We start from the raw sequence: 17,698 nt of genomic DNA on the forward strand, positions 1-17,698 counted from the left end.
CATGTACAATTCTAATATATCAACTCTATAAGCATAAAGCGAAACTACTAGGCATATCACTACTCATAGTTTGCTATCTAATATCAAACTTAGTACATACTTCACCTTTAATACTACTTAAACATTCTAAATTATAGAAAATAACCAAAATCAAAAATGCTAAATTTTAGGTTTGCTAGTTCCCAAGCATCTTTGTTCCAAGTTCCTGTCACACACATCTTCATCGCATTGTCCTCCAGCCTCCGCTAATTCATCTTTCCTTTACCTTTATCTGCAGTATAAGGAAAAGAAGTATCTGTAAGCTTGGGAGCTTAGTAAGAAACCATCTACCTCACAAAAACATGCACACGAGGAAAAACATGCTTTTTAAATAATGCTATTTAAAACATATGCTGAACATGTTAAAGCATGGCATACTGAAATTACTAACATGAATACTAAAACATGTCATCAAAACTAATCATGGGATATCATTAAGAAAGAGTTAAACTGGAACATAAACTGAGCTGAACTGAACTAAGCTAATACTGAATTTAAATCATGTTCACATAACTGATTGTGAGTTTTTGAAAGCTATTTATCATAAATAGATGAAAATACTAATCATGCTGCTGATGGGCTCGACAACTGTACTTGCTATGCGCGCATCCCTAACTAGACCCGGGATTGTAAGACCCGAATTTAGTAGGATTTACTATGTTATCTAAACTTAGGGACGACTATGGGAGCCCAACCCAAGGACATCTAGTCCAGTACAGTACCACTGATAAATGTAAAATACTGGATCATAAGCTAATTAATTTATCTCGCTCTTACTAGGTTATCTAAACCTAGAGCTAGGTTATCTAAACCTAGAGGCGACTATGGGAGCCCACCCATTGGACCGTAGTCCCCATATAAGTTGAAGCAAGACTAAATATGCTATTTTAAATGCTTCTATGCATTTACTGAGCTATTAAAATGCCTACTGTAGCATTTTACTGAGCTAAACATTTTATCAAACACTTGGTGTGCACTAGAACACACCCTACGTACTGAAAATCTGCATACGACTAAACTAATGCATAAAAACATACGAATAGCTACTTATACTGCAGGTGAGGGGTTTCTTACCTCCTGCGCTAGTTTTCTTACGATTCTAGTCGCTAGTTTTCCGGTGAAGAAGATCTTTTCGACGATCTCCTTGCGTCTACGTGTTCCTCTCGCGGAGAAGAGCGTCCTCGTGCCGGAGTTGTTGTCGGGAGGTGTTCCTACGACCCTAGGGATGGAACCCTAGGTTTCTTGGACTTGGGCGCCGAGAGGATGAGGAGGAGAAGAGGGCGGCGTGAGGGTTTGAGGGAGAGGAAAAGTTACGATGAAAATAATTCTCCCCTTAATTTCCCTATTTATTTTAAGTGGTTAATTCGGCCAACTTAAATATAAATATAATTATTTCCCTCTTCTTTTAGCACACCCCTGTTGGGGTCCCCTGGTTACTAGAGTTATCTACAAGACTTAGAGTCCTATAGGTCTCGGGTTCAATTCCCGCTTCGGCTATTTTTTTTTTTGTTTCTATTTGTTTTTGCTACTTCCGCTACTCTAAAAATTCTATAAAAATATCCTAAAATTCCAGAAAATTAGTAGGATATTTCTAATAATTTATTTGGAAATTTTCGGGCGTTACAATCAATCTTTAACTTAAAATCAATTTTTAACTTAAATTAATTAATAAAATTAAGCCAAAAATATCTTTCAAACTTGAATTAATTAACTCAATTATTTTTGTTTGATAAATCTTCTAAGTTAACTTCTTAAGTTAATCAATCTTTAAAATTAATTAACTTAATTTAACTTAAGTTAACCACTTAACTTAATTTTTTTTTAAAAATAAATAAATAAAATGAAATAAAATTCCTAAATTAATTAATGGTTAACATAAATCAATTTGTCAACTTAATCAATTTTTTTAACTTCTTAATCTACACGATTCTCAACTAATTAATCTTTAGCCTAAATAAATTGTCCAATTTAACTAAAATATTTAACTTAACTTAATTAATCTTGTTATTAACATTAATTTATTAATCAATTTTTAACTTAACTTAATTAATTTTGTTATTAAAATTAATTAACTTTTAACTTAAATTAAGTTTTAAACTTAACTCAATCCCTTAACCAAAAAAAAAAAACTTAAACCAGGGTTGGCCGCCCCTAGTATAAAACTCTGGGTGCCCTGCCCGCCTCCCCATCCAGACACCTAGACTATGGTCTAGGCGCCCAGAATCCCTTATAAAGGGGGTGGTAGGGGCGCCCTAAACCTTTGCCCCTCACCTTCTTTGCTTTTGCAAAAGGCCCTTTACCGAGTTTTATGAACAAAAGTGGATAAGGAAAAATAAAATTTTCTAACTTCCTAAAATTTTCCTCCTTCGATTATAGTGTCACTTTTCGGATCAACTGAGGTCATCAATTCTGTTATAATTATTCACGATGCCTCGGTAATTATTTTTTAAACTTTATTTTATATGTGTTAGTTGCTTTAGTATCTTATCTTTAGGATGTTATTTGTTATTTAGGAAATGATTACATACTAGTGCTGGCCCCTTGACCATTAGTACAGACCTTAGATTTCCTACTGAGGAACTTAGGATTAGGTTTACATCTACTATCTATATGCTTGTGTTGTTTAGATATTTAGATAGGCAATTTTTCATGTGATCATGCATTCCATCTATAGAGGTTATTGATTATTACAGTCTATAGCGCTTAGTCTATTGCACTTGTTCAGTTAACATAGGTCTTTGTGTTGAACTATATAACAACTTAATTAGAGTTGATGATCTCACCTATACCACTAGGGTCACTGGTACGGATATTACTTTATCCCCCACTATCATCCATACCTTTTTAGGACTATGACCATCCACGTGTCCTTTTCAGTGCTACTGTAACGACCACCCTCCTTACTACTACTCTCTAAGGGTGGACGCTACTTAACTATTCATTCTACTTAACTGATATTGCTTACTCTAAAGATAGTAACACTTAACCCCCTTTAACTGATCCGGAAAATAAGAATAGAACATGTAACTTACAGCAACTAATGCATGCAATTCAAGTGTAATGATTGTATCATATTAAAATTTCCAGGCAACCATAGCTAACAATAAGGAAAATAGTTAACCCATTAATGAATCCCCTAGCAGCACGAAATAGAAAATCTGAATCCAAAATTTCCTTATCAACTTAAATAAGGAATTAATCTTAATAAATTCTTTAGCAAGGTCCCAAGGCTTCCATAGTCCAGACATCATACATCCATCCCACACCTCCTTGTCACCTTCCTTCACTGTAGCTTTCCTTTTCCTTTATCTACAGTAAGAGGAAATGCAACTATAAGCGGATGCTTAGTAAGCGCTATCTAACTCGCAAAACTCGGATATGCATGTGTACAAAAAGGAATCTAGAAACTGAATGCTTTAAAAGAAAAGCTGCTCATGCTCATCTAATTGCAAAGGATCCGAAATCAAAGAAATCAATACTGCAAAGCTAAAGGACCGGCTGGTCATACCTGTCAAGCTAACAGAGGAATCAAAACAGACTGAAATGCTAAACATGTAAGGCTGCTCATGCTTGCAAATAGCAGTAAGAAAGTCTAAACAGCATGCTAGAATAAAAGAGCTAAACTTGCTAGTTTTTAAACCTATGTGAAGCTTATTTCATTTATTCCCAAACTTATACTCTTATACTTCAAAATAATAATCTCTTGGGCCTAGGCTTAGTACCATTGCGCGCTCCTTAATAGAAACTGAGGTAGTGAGCCACCAGTCCTACGAGGGTAAAGACCTTGGTCTTACCAGGGCCAAGACCTCGGAATTGGTCACCTGGATTTATTTAACGACAACCTCGAAAGTCGGGTACTAGCATTTTCAAATAAAATACATATTATCTTTAAATACTCCTAAAATGAAGTGCCTCGGCATTTCTTCAAACACTTGGTGTATGTTTGATCTCAAATTCTGGAATTTGGGATTAAATTAAATCCTTGGTCTTTCCTTACTTATAACTACTCAAATATGTGATCTGTTCATGCTCAATAACTCAACACGAACTAAAAACAAGAAACTGGGATGCTAAAAGAACATCAAAACTGCATGCTGGAGCGTAGGTAAGGCCGTCCGTGCTAATTGGAAAGCAGAAAAGGTCTAAACGGCATGGTTCAAATAAAGCTGTTCTTATTCATTGTAGTAACAGAGCAAACCAACATGGTATACTTAAAACACAGGCTGTTCATGCTCCCTAAATTAGTAACAAAACTAAAAACTGAAATACTAACATGCACAATCAAAAAGCAAGAAAACTCAACTAACGTGCTAAGGGTAAGGGGTTGTTCGTACCCCATAAATAGCAAAAGAAAATCTAAACTTGCTGGAATTAGACTTCTATTAATTGTCTGTTGAAAAATTCAAATTAAAGAAGGAAACAAAGATCCGAAAACTACTCCTACTGCAGGCGAGAGCACTTACCTATGTGTTCTTGAACTTACAACCGAGAAGAGAAGCTTATAGGGCTTCAGAGGGCTTGAAATCTCGGCCTCTTCTTCGTGCCTACGGGTTCTCCTCGACGAGAGGGTCTCGAATCTGTGAAGAGCTCACGAAATTACCCCTTGGCCGGCCACCGGAGACGAAGCCCTAGCTTTGGCTTCGTTTTCGCCCGAGCAGCGCCGTCGCACGCGAGAGAGGAGAGGATGAGAGGGTTTTTTTGGTCGTGAGGAAATAACCCGATTCCTTTTTATACCAATGGGTATTCTCGGTTTCAGTTATTACTTAAATATATTTCGCCATCACTTTGATCACGAAACACCTGCTTGAGTGCGTGGCTATCTCGTTTCGCTTAAGTCTTGGATCGGGTTGGAGGTCGCGGATTCGAACCTCTTTAGTTTTTGCAACTTCTTTCTTTTGGTAAAAACACCAAACGAACTCCGAAAATTTTATAAAAATACTCTAAAAATTCCTAAAAATCACTAGAATATTCCTAAAGTATTTCTAAATACTTATAAGCACTTTTAGAACTCCAAACAATGAAATTTGGGGTGTTACAATTCTCCGTACCTTATAAAAAGTTCGTCCTCGAACTTAGAATAATTCTAGATATTTCTATCTCATGTTGTCCTCACGCTCCCAAGTAACTTCCTCGTGCTTCTGGTTCTGCCAGATGACTTTCACTAGTGGCACTTCTCTGTTTCTTAGTCTCTTAACTCCTCTGTCCACTATCTGTGTAGGTCTGCTCTCATAGCTAAGATCCTCCTGGATCTGCACTGACTGAGGCTGAATCACTTGGCTAGGGTCGTGGAGACACTTCTTTAGCATGGAGACATGAAATACATTGTGTATTGCTGACATGTCTTGAGGTAAGTCTAGCTTGTAAGCTACCTTCCCAATCCTCTCTGTGATTAGGTAGGGTCCTACGTAGCGAGGACTTAACTTGCCCTTTTTGCCAAATCTCATCACTCCCTTCATAGGAGCGACCTTGAGAAAGACTGAATCCCCTACTTAGAACTCAAGTGGCCTACGACGTGTGTCAGCATAACTTTTCTGTCTGCTCTGGGTAGTCTCAATTCTCTGTCTGATCTTCTGGATAGCTTGAGTGGTCTCATCTATCATCTCTATTTGAATGCCCAACACCACTTCCATTTCTTTCCTTTCACCTACTTCTTGCCAGCAAATGGGTGATTTGTACTTTCGGCCATACAGTGCCTCATAAGGTGTCATCTTGATAGTGGTCTGGTAACTATTGTTGTAGGCGAATTCAGTTAAACACAGATACTTGCACCAACTGCCCTTAAAATCTAATGCACAAGCCCGGAGCATGTCTTCTAAAATCTGATTTACTCGCTCTGTCTGTCCATCAGTCTGGGGATGGAAGACTGTGCTGAACTTGAGTTTGGGCCTAATGCATTCTGAACACACTCCCAAAAATGGGAGGTGAAGCGTCCATCCCTATCAGAAACAATCGACTTCGGAACTCCATGAAGTCTGATCACTTCCTTAACATATAGCTGTGTCAACTGCTCTATAGAGTGGGACACCTTGATGGCTAGAAAATGGGTAGACTTTGTCAACCTGTCCACTATCACCCATATCACATCGTACCCATTAGTGGTCCTTGGAAGACCTGTTATAAAGTCAATGGATATTTCTTCCCACTTCCACTCTGTTATTAGGAGAGGCTGTAGGACTCCTCCTGGTCTCTGGTGCTCTGCTTTGACTCTCTGGCATGTCAGGCAGGTGCTGACATATTTTGAAACATCTCTCTTGAGTCCAGACCACCAGAATCTCTGTTTCAAATCTTGATACATCTTGGTGGAACCAGGATGCATGGAGTACGGTGTACTATGAGCTTCTTCTAGAATCTTCCTTCTCAATTCCTCATCGTTGGGGACACAAAGGCGGCTCCCCTGAAAGAGGATTCCACTGTCTGATACTCGAAACTCTGAATTTTTTCCTTTTGTATCCTTTGCTTGATCTTTTGGATATCTGGATCTTCACTTTGCTTTCTCTGTATATTCTCAAGTAGGGTTGACTTTAAGTTCAATACAGAGAGTTGCCCATAAATAATTTCAACTCCAAAGTCTGACAATTCCTTCTGCAGTGGCAGTGCTAATGATGACAAGGGCATTAGGGTTGCACTGGATTTTCGGCTTAGTGCATCCGCTACTTTGTTAACTTTACCTGGGTGGTAGAGGATTTCACAGTCATAATCTTTAACCAACTCTAGCCACCTGCGCTGTCTCATGTTTAAGTCTTTCTGGGTAAAGAAATACTTCAAGCTCTGATGGTCGATGAAGATTCTGCACTGAACTCCATACAAATAATGTCGCCAGAGTTTTAGTGCAAAGACCACAGCTGCCAGCTCAAGATCATGAGTGGGGTAGTTCTTCTCATAGTCTTTGAGTTGTCTGGAAGCATAAGCTATAACCTTCCCCTCTTGCTTGAGAACAGCTCCAAGGCCCATCTTGGAAGCATTACTGTATATGTCAAAACTCTTGTCACTCTCTGGAACAGTCAGAATGGGAGCATTGGTCAGTCTTTTCTTCAATGCTTGGAAACTTTGCTCACATTTGTCTGACCATTCAAACTTCTTGTTCTTCCTAGTTAGGGCTGTTAGTGGAGAGGCTATCTTGGAAAAGTCCTCCACGAATTTCCTATAATACCCAGCTAAACCAAGGAAGCTTCTGATCTCCCTGCCGTTCTTGGGTCTACACCAGTTGTTGACCGCCTCTATTTTGGCAGGATCCACCTGGATACCTTCCTTAGAAATGATGTGACCTAGAAACGCCACCTGCTCCAACCAGAACTCGCACTTTGAGAATTTGCCATAAAGCTATTTTTGCTGAAGGGTCTACAGTACTATTCTCAAGTGCGTGTCATGCTCCTCTGGGGTTCTTGAATAGATCATAATGTCGTCGATGAAAACGATGACAAATTTGTCGAGGTATTCTCTGAACACTCTGTTCATTAAGTCCATGAAGACCGCAGGTGCATTAGTCACACCAAAAGACATGACTACAAACTCGTAGTGTCCATATCTAGTCCTGAAAGCTATTCTGGGTATATCACTTTCTTTCACTTTCAACTGATGGTACCCAGAGCGCAGGTCTATCTTAGAGAACACTGTTGCCCCCTTTAGCTGATCAAATAGATCATCTATTCTGGGAAGAGGGTACTTGTTCTTAACTGTTACTTTGTTCAGTGCTCTATAATCTATGCACATCCGCATAGATCCGTATTTCTTCTTAACGAACAACACTGGAGCTCCCCATGGTGAATGACTAGGGCAGATGAAACCTTTGTCAAGCAGCTCCTGGAGTTGTTCTTGTAGCTCTTTCAGCTCTGCTGGAGACATTCGGTACGGAGCTTTTGAAATTGGACCGGTACCAAGAACCAACTCAATTTCGAACTCCACTTCTCTGTTAGGAGGTAGTCCAGGTAGCTCTTCTGGAAATACCTCTGGATACTCACAAACTATCCGAACATCCTCCTGCTTAAGTCCCTTCTTTTCTTCTGCATTCACAATGTATGTGAGAAAACCAGCACACCCTTTCGCTAACATCTGGTGAGTTGTTAGAGAAGAGAGGAATTTCTAGGTCTTCCTCCTTGGGATTCCCGTGAACTTGAAGGATGGTTCACCTTCTGGACTGAAAATCACTTTCCTTCTACGGCAGTCCACCGAGGCACTATACTTGCTGAGGAAATCCATACCCAGAATAACATCAAAATCCTGCATCGCAAGGACTACTAAATTAACATATAGCTCTTGGTCTGAAATTCTGACTGGTACAGCCCGAAGCCACTGGTTGGACTCCATGACTTCCCCAGAAGGTAGGGTTGTCAAGAACTTGGAGTTCAAGATCTCTGTAGGCACCCAAAATTCCTTGGCAAAGGGCATTGATATAAAAGAATGGGTCACCCCAGTATCAAATAGTACAGTAGCTAAATGCTGAAAAATAACTACTTGAGCTGTTACGACCGTGGAGGCACTAGCAGCTTCCTCTTTAGTGAGGGAGAATACTCTGGCACTGGCTGGAACTAGTGGGGCTTCCAACCTTCCTTGACTGAGCTGAGGTTCGTCCAGAGTTACAAGCATGTAGTGTAACTGAGGCTTGCTCTCGTATGGCGCTGCCTGTTGCTGAGGTGCTTTGAGCTTGTTAGGACATGCCTTAGCCAGGTGTCCTTCTTGACCACACGAATAACATCCAGTCATACCCAAAAGACAGGCTCCAGGATGTAGTCTCCCACATTTAGGGCAGGGAGGAAACTTGGCCTGCTTGTCTACTGGACCTCCCTTTTGGCTGCCTCCTGTATTCCATCGTTTCCTTTTGTTATCCTTGCCCTTTCAGTTCTGCTTACTTGCCTGGGGTTTCTGACTCCCTGCTGTCTTGTCCTCTATCTTGACTGGCTTGAGTTGCGTTTGTTGTGCCTTGATGCTGTTCAGATAGTGCTCAGCGACTAATGCCCTGCTGACCAGCTCTTCACCAGTCTGTGGCCGGTGAGTTCCACTACTCACATTAAGTGTTATTTCTGGTCTCAGCATTCGGAGCATTAGTCTGACTCGTTCCTTCTCTGCACTCACTAACTTTAGGCAGAGCCGAGCTAGCATGTTGAATCTTTTGACTGCTTCTTCTACTGGCAGGTCACCTTGTCTGAATTCTATAAACTCCTCATAATGTTTATTGGTGATCCGTTGGCGGAAGAATTCTTCGTAAAACTCTATCTCAAAGTCAGCCTAGCTCATCTGGTTAGCTACTCTCTTGCTCTTAACTCTCTCCCACCACATACGAGCATCTCCAGATAGGAAGAAGGAGGCACACTTGACTTTCTCGACTTCTGGCCAGTCAAGAAGCTCCATTGTGCTCTCTAGTGTCTTGAACCAAGCCTGGGCATCCCAGGGCTCAGTCGTGCTTGAGAAACTTTCTGGATTCAACTTCAGCCACTGTATCAGGTATGCTTCTTGTCGTTTAGGTGCTGTGGCGCCTTCCAGGACAGCTGGTGGAACCTCAGCCACCACTGGGGTCTCCACATTGATAGTTAGGGGAGGGGGAGGAACTGACTGTTGATTTGCCATCAGATTGACGATTACTTGTTGCTGCTCTGCTACTTGTCTCTGGAGTTGAGCAACAACTTCAGAGAGATTAGGCTCAGTTGTTCTGGGATCTTCGTTCTCTTGAGCTCAGTCCTTAGTACGAGCGGTACGGGGACGCCCTCTTCTTGCCATCCAGTCATGCAGAGAGAGAAAATTTGAAATCGTCCCTATACTCTCTAGATATATATATATATATATATATATATATATATATATATATATATATATATAAACATAGAAAGAAAACAAAAACAAGAACTTTTATCTTACTTAAACACATATAAGCAAATACTTCTAAGGATTTCTCTATACTGTAATTAATAAGGAAAGACATAATAAATAAAAAAATTAAGTACTTTCTTACTTGAAGACGACAAGGCTGATGCTGATGTGTATGTGATGCTGGAGAATGGGAACTGCTCTGATACCAACCTGTAATGACCACCCTCCTTACTACTACTCTCTAAGGGTGGACGCTACTTAACTACTCATTCTACTTAGCTGATATTGCTTACTCTAAAGATAGTAACACTTAACCCCCTTTAACTGATCCGAAAAATAAGAACAGAACATGTAACTTACAGCAACTAATGCATGCAATTCAAGTGTAATGACTGTATCATATTAAAATTTCCAGGCAACCTTAGCTAACAATAAGGAAAATAGTTAACCCATCAATGAATCCCCTAGCAGCACGAAATAGAAAATCCGATTCCAAAATTTCCTTATCAACTTAAATAAGGAATTAATCTTAATAAATTCTTTAGCAAGGTCCCAAGGCTTCCATAGTCCAGACATCACACATCCATCACTACAAGAAAAACCTTCATAGACATCGGTGGAACAACAGCAGTTTTAAGCAAAAACCGATGTCTTTGAGTATTTTACACCAGTTTTTCCAAAAACCGGTGTCTATAAGCGCAGATTTTCGCTCAAATACATCGGTTTTTAAGCTGATGTCTATGCGCGCCTTTTTTTTTTGTTAATAGACACCGATTTTAACAATGGTTTTTAAAACCCGGTGTCTATGAATAAATAAAATAATTTAATTTTCCCACCAATACTTAGCCGAAATTTGTAACGCTTCACTCTTTCCTCCAAACCTAAACCTATATCGCGTCGTCTCGCAACACCACCACCACTTTCCTCCTCGCCGCTACCCGTCCGACCATCTCTCTCAACCTCATCTCCCTCTTCCCCTTCCTAGATCGATGCACAGCATAGCTTGCCTTTTGTTTGACTAAGGACGCAGAGGGTAGCAGCGTAGGCGGCCTAACCCATGGAGGACAAGGTGACGGAGTTGCATTCCATCCCCCCGACGCCGCCTCCAGAATTGGTAGCGGTGATGGCAGCTCACTCTCGCCCACCGATCTCCGCTCCTCCATCTCAGCTGCACTCTCCGTCGCTCATGTGATCGCCCCTGCTGCCTTCGGTGACCCCGCGGTCGGTCACCCCATGGACGGCGATGCCGTGCATGCTGAGGACACCCAGCCACTGGCCAGCCCCATGCGGAAGGTTGTGGTCAGCATGCGCGGGTACCTGGAGGAGATCACCAATTAGAGAGCAGCAGCGACATTTGATTTTAGGAAACAGCCGGAGGAAGCATTGAGAGGGCGGTATACTCACCGAGGGGGCTCGGCACTGCCACACCCTCCGCCTTGGGCCCCGGATCGGCGTTGAGGTCGATGCCCTGTGGTCGCTTCGCCTCTTCATCTACCACCGGCGTCACCGCTCGAGCTCCATCGCCCCCCTCACATGCGACCTTCTTGGCGCCGCCCCCGAAGAAGTCCTCCCACTCGAACGGCGGACTCCACCTGGCCGACGCCGTGGTGTCTCGCCCAACGGACACGGACTGCGACGCGTCGCGCATTCAGCACAGATGGCGAAGAACTCCTCCACGTCCTCCTCCGATGTCGCGGGACCCTTTTCTCCACGCGGCAGTGACGAACAAGCGGGTCGAGGCTTTGAGGGGAGACGATCGTCGTCGCCACCGCGTCGCTTCCTCTGGGAGGAGGATGCATCCATGTGCCCTTCTTGTTTGTGAAAATGAGTCAACGAGGTTAGAACTTAGCATTAGCAATGCAAAGTAGTATTAAACGACAATCCATGCATTGGAAATTGTATGAAGTTGACAAACCAACCAATTCGATCAAAACCTGCTACTTAAATTACTATTATTATCGTAAAAAAAAAAAGAGAGAAATGGAAGGTGAGATCAGGCCATGTTCATGCATGCTTCACACAACAACTGATTGATAAAGTCTATATATTGTAAATTCTTTACTAAATTTGACTCATGCAGCGATTGAATAGGAGATTTAGAGTTTTTTCCCTAGCATATAGAGAAGAAGCAAAGTCTCAAGAATTACAAATTAGATAGAGGCCTAACAATCTGATACAAAATGTAGAGTAAAGCACAGCTAATTAGATGGTAGACTGAGGGGTTTAGCAGAGGGTTACTGCACAACGAATTTGATCTATCAGGAAACCATCTGCAGTGATTGGTGATCTCTTCATCAATACTTTGCAGCAACCTGCAGTGATTTGGTTTCATCTCTTCCAGGTAACCTAGAAACTTGCATGTGTAACCTAGAAACTCAAGTATAGTGGACGCTAAAAAATATTAGAGTTTCATCTTCTTGATCTCTTGATTGCAAGTATTAATTGATTGATGCATGCAATGTGTTTGATGAATTTCCTCAAACACTACCCTGAGTTGATTTTATCATTTTTGTTTGCTAGATTGAGGAGTTGTTATTTCCTATTGCTAAGTTGGTTTTATGTATTCCTTGAACTAACAAGTTTCTTTTATCAAGTTTCTTTAACAATGGAAGGGATTCCAGAGAATAGAGGTGTTAATTACAGAGCGTTAGAAGAACTGTTCAAAATTTCTGGATAGAGAAGCTCTCTCATGAGATATGAATTTTATGTCAGTATGTTGGAGGTTTATAATGAGAAGATCAGAGATCTTCTTGCAGATAGTCCCGACCAACTCTCAAAGAGGTAGAATTATCCTGGAAGGATTTGTAATCATGCATGATTGAAAACTATTTTGTTACCTCTTGCCAAGTAAAGGTTCAATTTGTTGGGATTTGTTGTTTTTCTGAAGGTTGGATATAAAGCAAGCATCAGATGGGACGCAAGATGTGCCTGGCCTTTTAGAACCTCAAGTTGGCAGCATAGATGATGTCTAGGAAATTCTGACAAATGGAGGAAGAAATAGATCTATGGGGTCAACAAACGTAGCCGCTCTCACTCGTGAGTTTCTTCCTATTTTCCATTCAAATTATGCTTTTTGTTTTATGATAATCTTATCTATACTAGTGCTTCTTCCTCTTAGTTGGAATAAGGCATGCTTGTATTCAAAGTTGTGTGATACTAAATGTATTTCTCTTCAATAACGTGTAGGTTTGGCATAATTATAGCTTTGATAGTGATATAATAGGAAACAATGGGATCAAGCTTGCTGGGTTCCATGTGGATACCATGCATCTTGCACGACTTTTTGATTCTTCTAGGACAAATGATGGGGGTTATTCACTTGAAGCACTTACAAGTGACCCAAAGATCATGTCTCAAGGAAACTCAGATGATGATGTTGAATTAATCAGTGGAAAGATGTCAATGAAATCCATCTTTGGTAAGAAAAAATTAAAGAAAGATGGAACTGAAGGAAAAATTATCACACTTCCTCCTGTTGATGTTCTACAAAGAGAAGAACGAAGATCGTGGATCAGATATTCTGCTTTAGATGCAGTGAATACATTAAAACTTTTTAATCTCTTGAAAGGAAAACTTATGCGTGTACCATGGTTTTTGAAAGGCAGTATACAAGGAACAATGCATGACTTCTATGAAAAGTGATGGCGCCCTTTTGGTGTTCTATTAGTAAAGATGGAATCTGAAGGAATTCTGGTCGATAAAGTCCATCTATCAAAGATTGAAAAGCTCGCTGTTGGTGATAAGCAAATAGTTGCAGATAAATTCAGACGGTGGGCATCCAAGTACTGTGAGGATGCCAAGTATATCAATGTGGGAAGTAATACTCAAATAAGGCAGCTGCTATTTGATGACACATCGAGGAGGTACTTAATATTTTTTTTAGCTATAGTTGTTTCTAACATTTTTACAACGTCGTATGGCCACCCAAAATGCCAAACACTATAGTTGATTACTAAAGTCTCCAAACACTATAGTTGATTACTAGACTTTTCAAAATTTTCCCATGAAGTTTATAGCATTTTGATAGATTTTTTTTTAGCTACCAGTTTGTTGACTGTCAATTTTTATTAAGATTGGTAGAAGCCCCAGATTTGAACATTTTCCTAGAGTAAGCATGTCTTGTTTGAATATTTCATTTATAATTGCTTTATATATTGCCTGCTCAATAGTACTTAGAAGACCAAATTTACCTTGTTGGTTATCAAGTTGCATGTTGCAGTGACGGAAGATGGTAGAAGTATTGTGAAAAAAATCTTGAGTATGTCACTGAAGAAGGGATAATGGACGACCACAAGCTGTCAGATACAGGGACAGATTATGAAGACTGCTCTTATGGTACTGCATTTGAGGCATTTGGAGGAGGCAATAAAGGAAGGGAGGCCTGTGAAGCTATTGCTGCTCTTTGTGAAACTTTTACCATTGATTCACTGATAACAAATTTCATTATTCCCTTGCAGGTAAATTGATGAAACATATGTTCTTGCTTGCAAAATTTTTGTATGAAGTGGAGAAATGTTGCCTTATAACAGATTATTTCAAATGTGCAGATCAAAGAAGCTGAGCAAACAAGTAAAAGTTACCAGCAAAAGGTTACTTATCTCATTTTCAATCTCTATTTCAGTAGAATTTACAACATCTTTAATTTCCCTTATGTAAGCAACAAACTGCAAAAGGTATTTGATTTTTGAAAACTTTGGATGATGCATGCATTTGCATGGAATGTAAATTGCGTATATTGCCCCATGTCAATTTCTTTCTGATGGTGATATCCTAGGACTTCTGCAGCATGTATAATTCTTCTGTTTTTGTTCTTTGCTGTATTTAAGTAGACCAAATGATACTTTTGTTTGACAAATTAGAACAGTGGATGTTTTAACTCAGAAAACTAGGCATTTGAAGGTGAAAAGTGGTGAGATTAGGGAAATGAAAGGCGCAAGAAGAATGGAGCAGTACAGCAAGTTGAACAGATTCTAATTCTCATAATTTAATGTAGCCTCAGCTTGATTTTTGACTCACGATGTTCTACCTTGATGTGTACAATATCTATTAGCTTTTGATGTAAAAAGAATATTTGTTTATTTTATGGATACTCTTGGAATATTTGTGAACAGTGAATATTTGTGTATTTTATGGATCTATTAGCTTTTGATGTAAGAAGAATATTTATGTAATTTATGAATATTTGTGTATTTTATGAATACTGTTGGAAGAAGAATATTTGTGTAATTTGTAAATATTTGTGTATTTTCTTAGATACTATCGATTTTTCACTATTTCGGAAATCGAATTTGGGTTGTTAAATAATACTGATATTACACCGATTTGCCACCGCTACAAAACCGGTGTCCTTAACTAATATTACATCGGTCGTATACTGCTGCCAAACTGGTGTTATTAACATATAATATTACATCGGTTTTACATCCGATGTCGTTAAGTGATACTACACCGGTTTTAACCCGATGTCTAAAATGACAGACCTTTTACATCGCCTTCATAGACATCGGTCGAAAATGTAATAGACATCGGTGGAAAACCGATGTCTATAAGGTTTTTTGTTGTAGTGCATCTCACACCTCCTTGTCGCCTTCCTTCACTGTAGCTTTCCTTTTCCTTTATCTGCAGTAAGAGGAAATACAACTATAAGCGGATGCTTAGTAAACGCTATCTAACTCGCAAAACTCGGATATGCATGTGTACAAAAAGGAATCTAGAAACTGAATAATTAAAAGAAAAGCTGCTCATGCTCATCTAATAGCAAAGGAACCGAAATCAAAGAAATCAATACTGCAAAGCTAAAGGACCGGCTGGTCATACCTGTCAAGCTAACAGAGAAATCAAAACAGACTGAAATGCTAAACATGTAAGGCTGCTCATGCTTGCAAATAGCAGTAAGAAAGTCTAAACAGCATGCTAGAATAAAAGAGCTAAACTTGCTGGTTTTTAAACTTATGTGAAGCTTATTTCATTTATTTCCAAACTTATACTCTTATACTTCAAAATAATAATCTCTTGGGCCCAGGCTTAGTACCATTGCGCGCTCCCTAATAGAAACTGAGGTAGCGAGCCACCAGTCCTACGAGGGTAAAGACTTTGGTCTTACTAGGGCCAAGACCTCGGAATTGGTCACCTAGATTTATTTAACGACAACCTCGAAAGTCGGGTACTAGCCTTTTCAAATAAAATACATATTATCTTTAAATACTCCTAAAATGAAGTGCCTCGGCATTTCTTCAAACACTTGGTGTATGTTTGATCTCAAATTCTGGAATTTGGGATTAAATTAAATCCTTGGTCTTTCCTTACTTATAACTACTCAAATATGTGATCTGTTCATGCTCAATAACTCAACACGAACTAAAAACAAGCAAACTGGGATGCTAAAAGAACATCTAAAACTGCATGCTAGAGCGTAGGTAAGGTCGTCCGTGCTAATTGGAACGCAGAAAATGTCTAAACGACATGGTTCAAATAAAGTTGTTCTTATTCATTGCAGTAACAGAGCAAACCAACATGGTATACATAAAACACAGGTTGTTCATGCTCCCTAAATCAGTAACAAAACTAAAAACTGAAATACTAACATGCACAATCAAGAAGCAAGAAAACTCAACTAACGTGCTAAGGGTAAGGGGTTGTTCGTACCCCATAAATAGGAAAAGAAAATCTAAACTTGCTGGAATTAGACTTCTATTAATTGTCTATTGAAAAACTCAAACTAAAGAAGGAAACAAAGATCCGAAAACTACTCCTACGGCAGGCGAGAGCACTTACCTATGTGTTCTTGAACTTACAACCGAGAAGAGAAGCTTATAGGGTTTCAGAGGGCTTGAAATCTCGGCCTCTTCTTCGTGCCTACGAGTTCTCCTCGACGAGAGGGTCTCGAATCTGTGAAGAGCTCACGGAATTACCCCTTGGTCGACCGCCGGAGATGAAGCCCTAGCTTCGGCTTCATTTTCACCCGAGCAGCGCCGTCGCACGCGAGAGAGGAGAGGATGAGAGGGTTTTTTTTGGTCGTAAGGAAATAACCCGATTCCTTTTTATACCAATGGGTATTCTCGGTTTCAGTTATTACTTAAATATATTTCACCATCACTTTGATCACGAAACACCTGCTTGAGCACGTGGCTATCGTATTTTGCTCAAGTCTTGGATCGGGTCGGAGGTCGCGGATTCGAACCTCGGCCGAACCTCTTTATTTTTTGCAACTTCTTTCTTTTGGTAAAAATATCAAACGAACTCCGAAAATTTCATAAAAATACTCTAAAAATTCCTAAAAATCTCTAGAGTATTCCTAAAGCATTTCTAAATATTTATAAGCACTTTTAGAACTCCAAACAATGAAATTTGGGGTGTTACAGCTACCCTCCTAGGGATCTATCATTTGGTGATCCTTATTGACATATTACACTTAATATGATTTATTCATATTTTTTGGGGGTTAACGTGTATCGACTGTGATCCTGTTTCATTCAGTCACCCTCAGAGTCCAAGACTATGTGTGACGCCCCGGAGGAGTCCTTGTCCGAAGAAATTTTGGCAGCATCTCCCCTGTACGGGTGACAATCTGAAACTTTTCTACAATGTCCTCTGGGCAACATATACATCGGTCAATACGGCCGGAACAATAACAATAATATAAGCACAACACATAGACATTCATGCAGTTTAATAGTTAACAAACTAGCACAGTAATAATAAGACATCAAAATAACCCTACTCAACTACACCCATACAGCACAAAACGGATGCCCTACTCCACTACACCCATAAAGCTGAAATCCGACGATAAAATCAACTCACCTCTTCTGCCGTCTAAGCAGACATATAGTAAAACAAATCCAATAAAACTCATAGG

The sequence above is a fragment of the Zingiber officinale genome, chromosome 1B, assembly GCF_018446385.1.
Source record: "Zingiber officinale cultivar Zhangliang chromosome 1B, Zo_v1.1, whole genome shotgun sequence".
Taxonomy (NCBI): domain Eukaryota; kingdom Viridiplantae; phylum Streptophyta; class Magnoliopsida; order Zingiberales; family Zingiberaceae; genus Zingiber; species Zingiber officinale.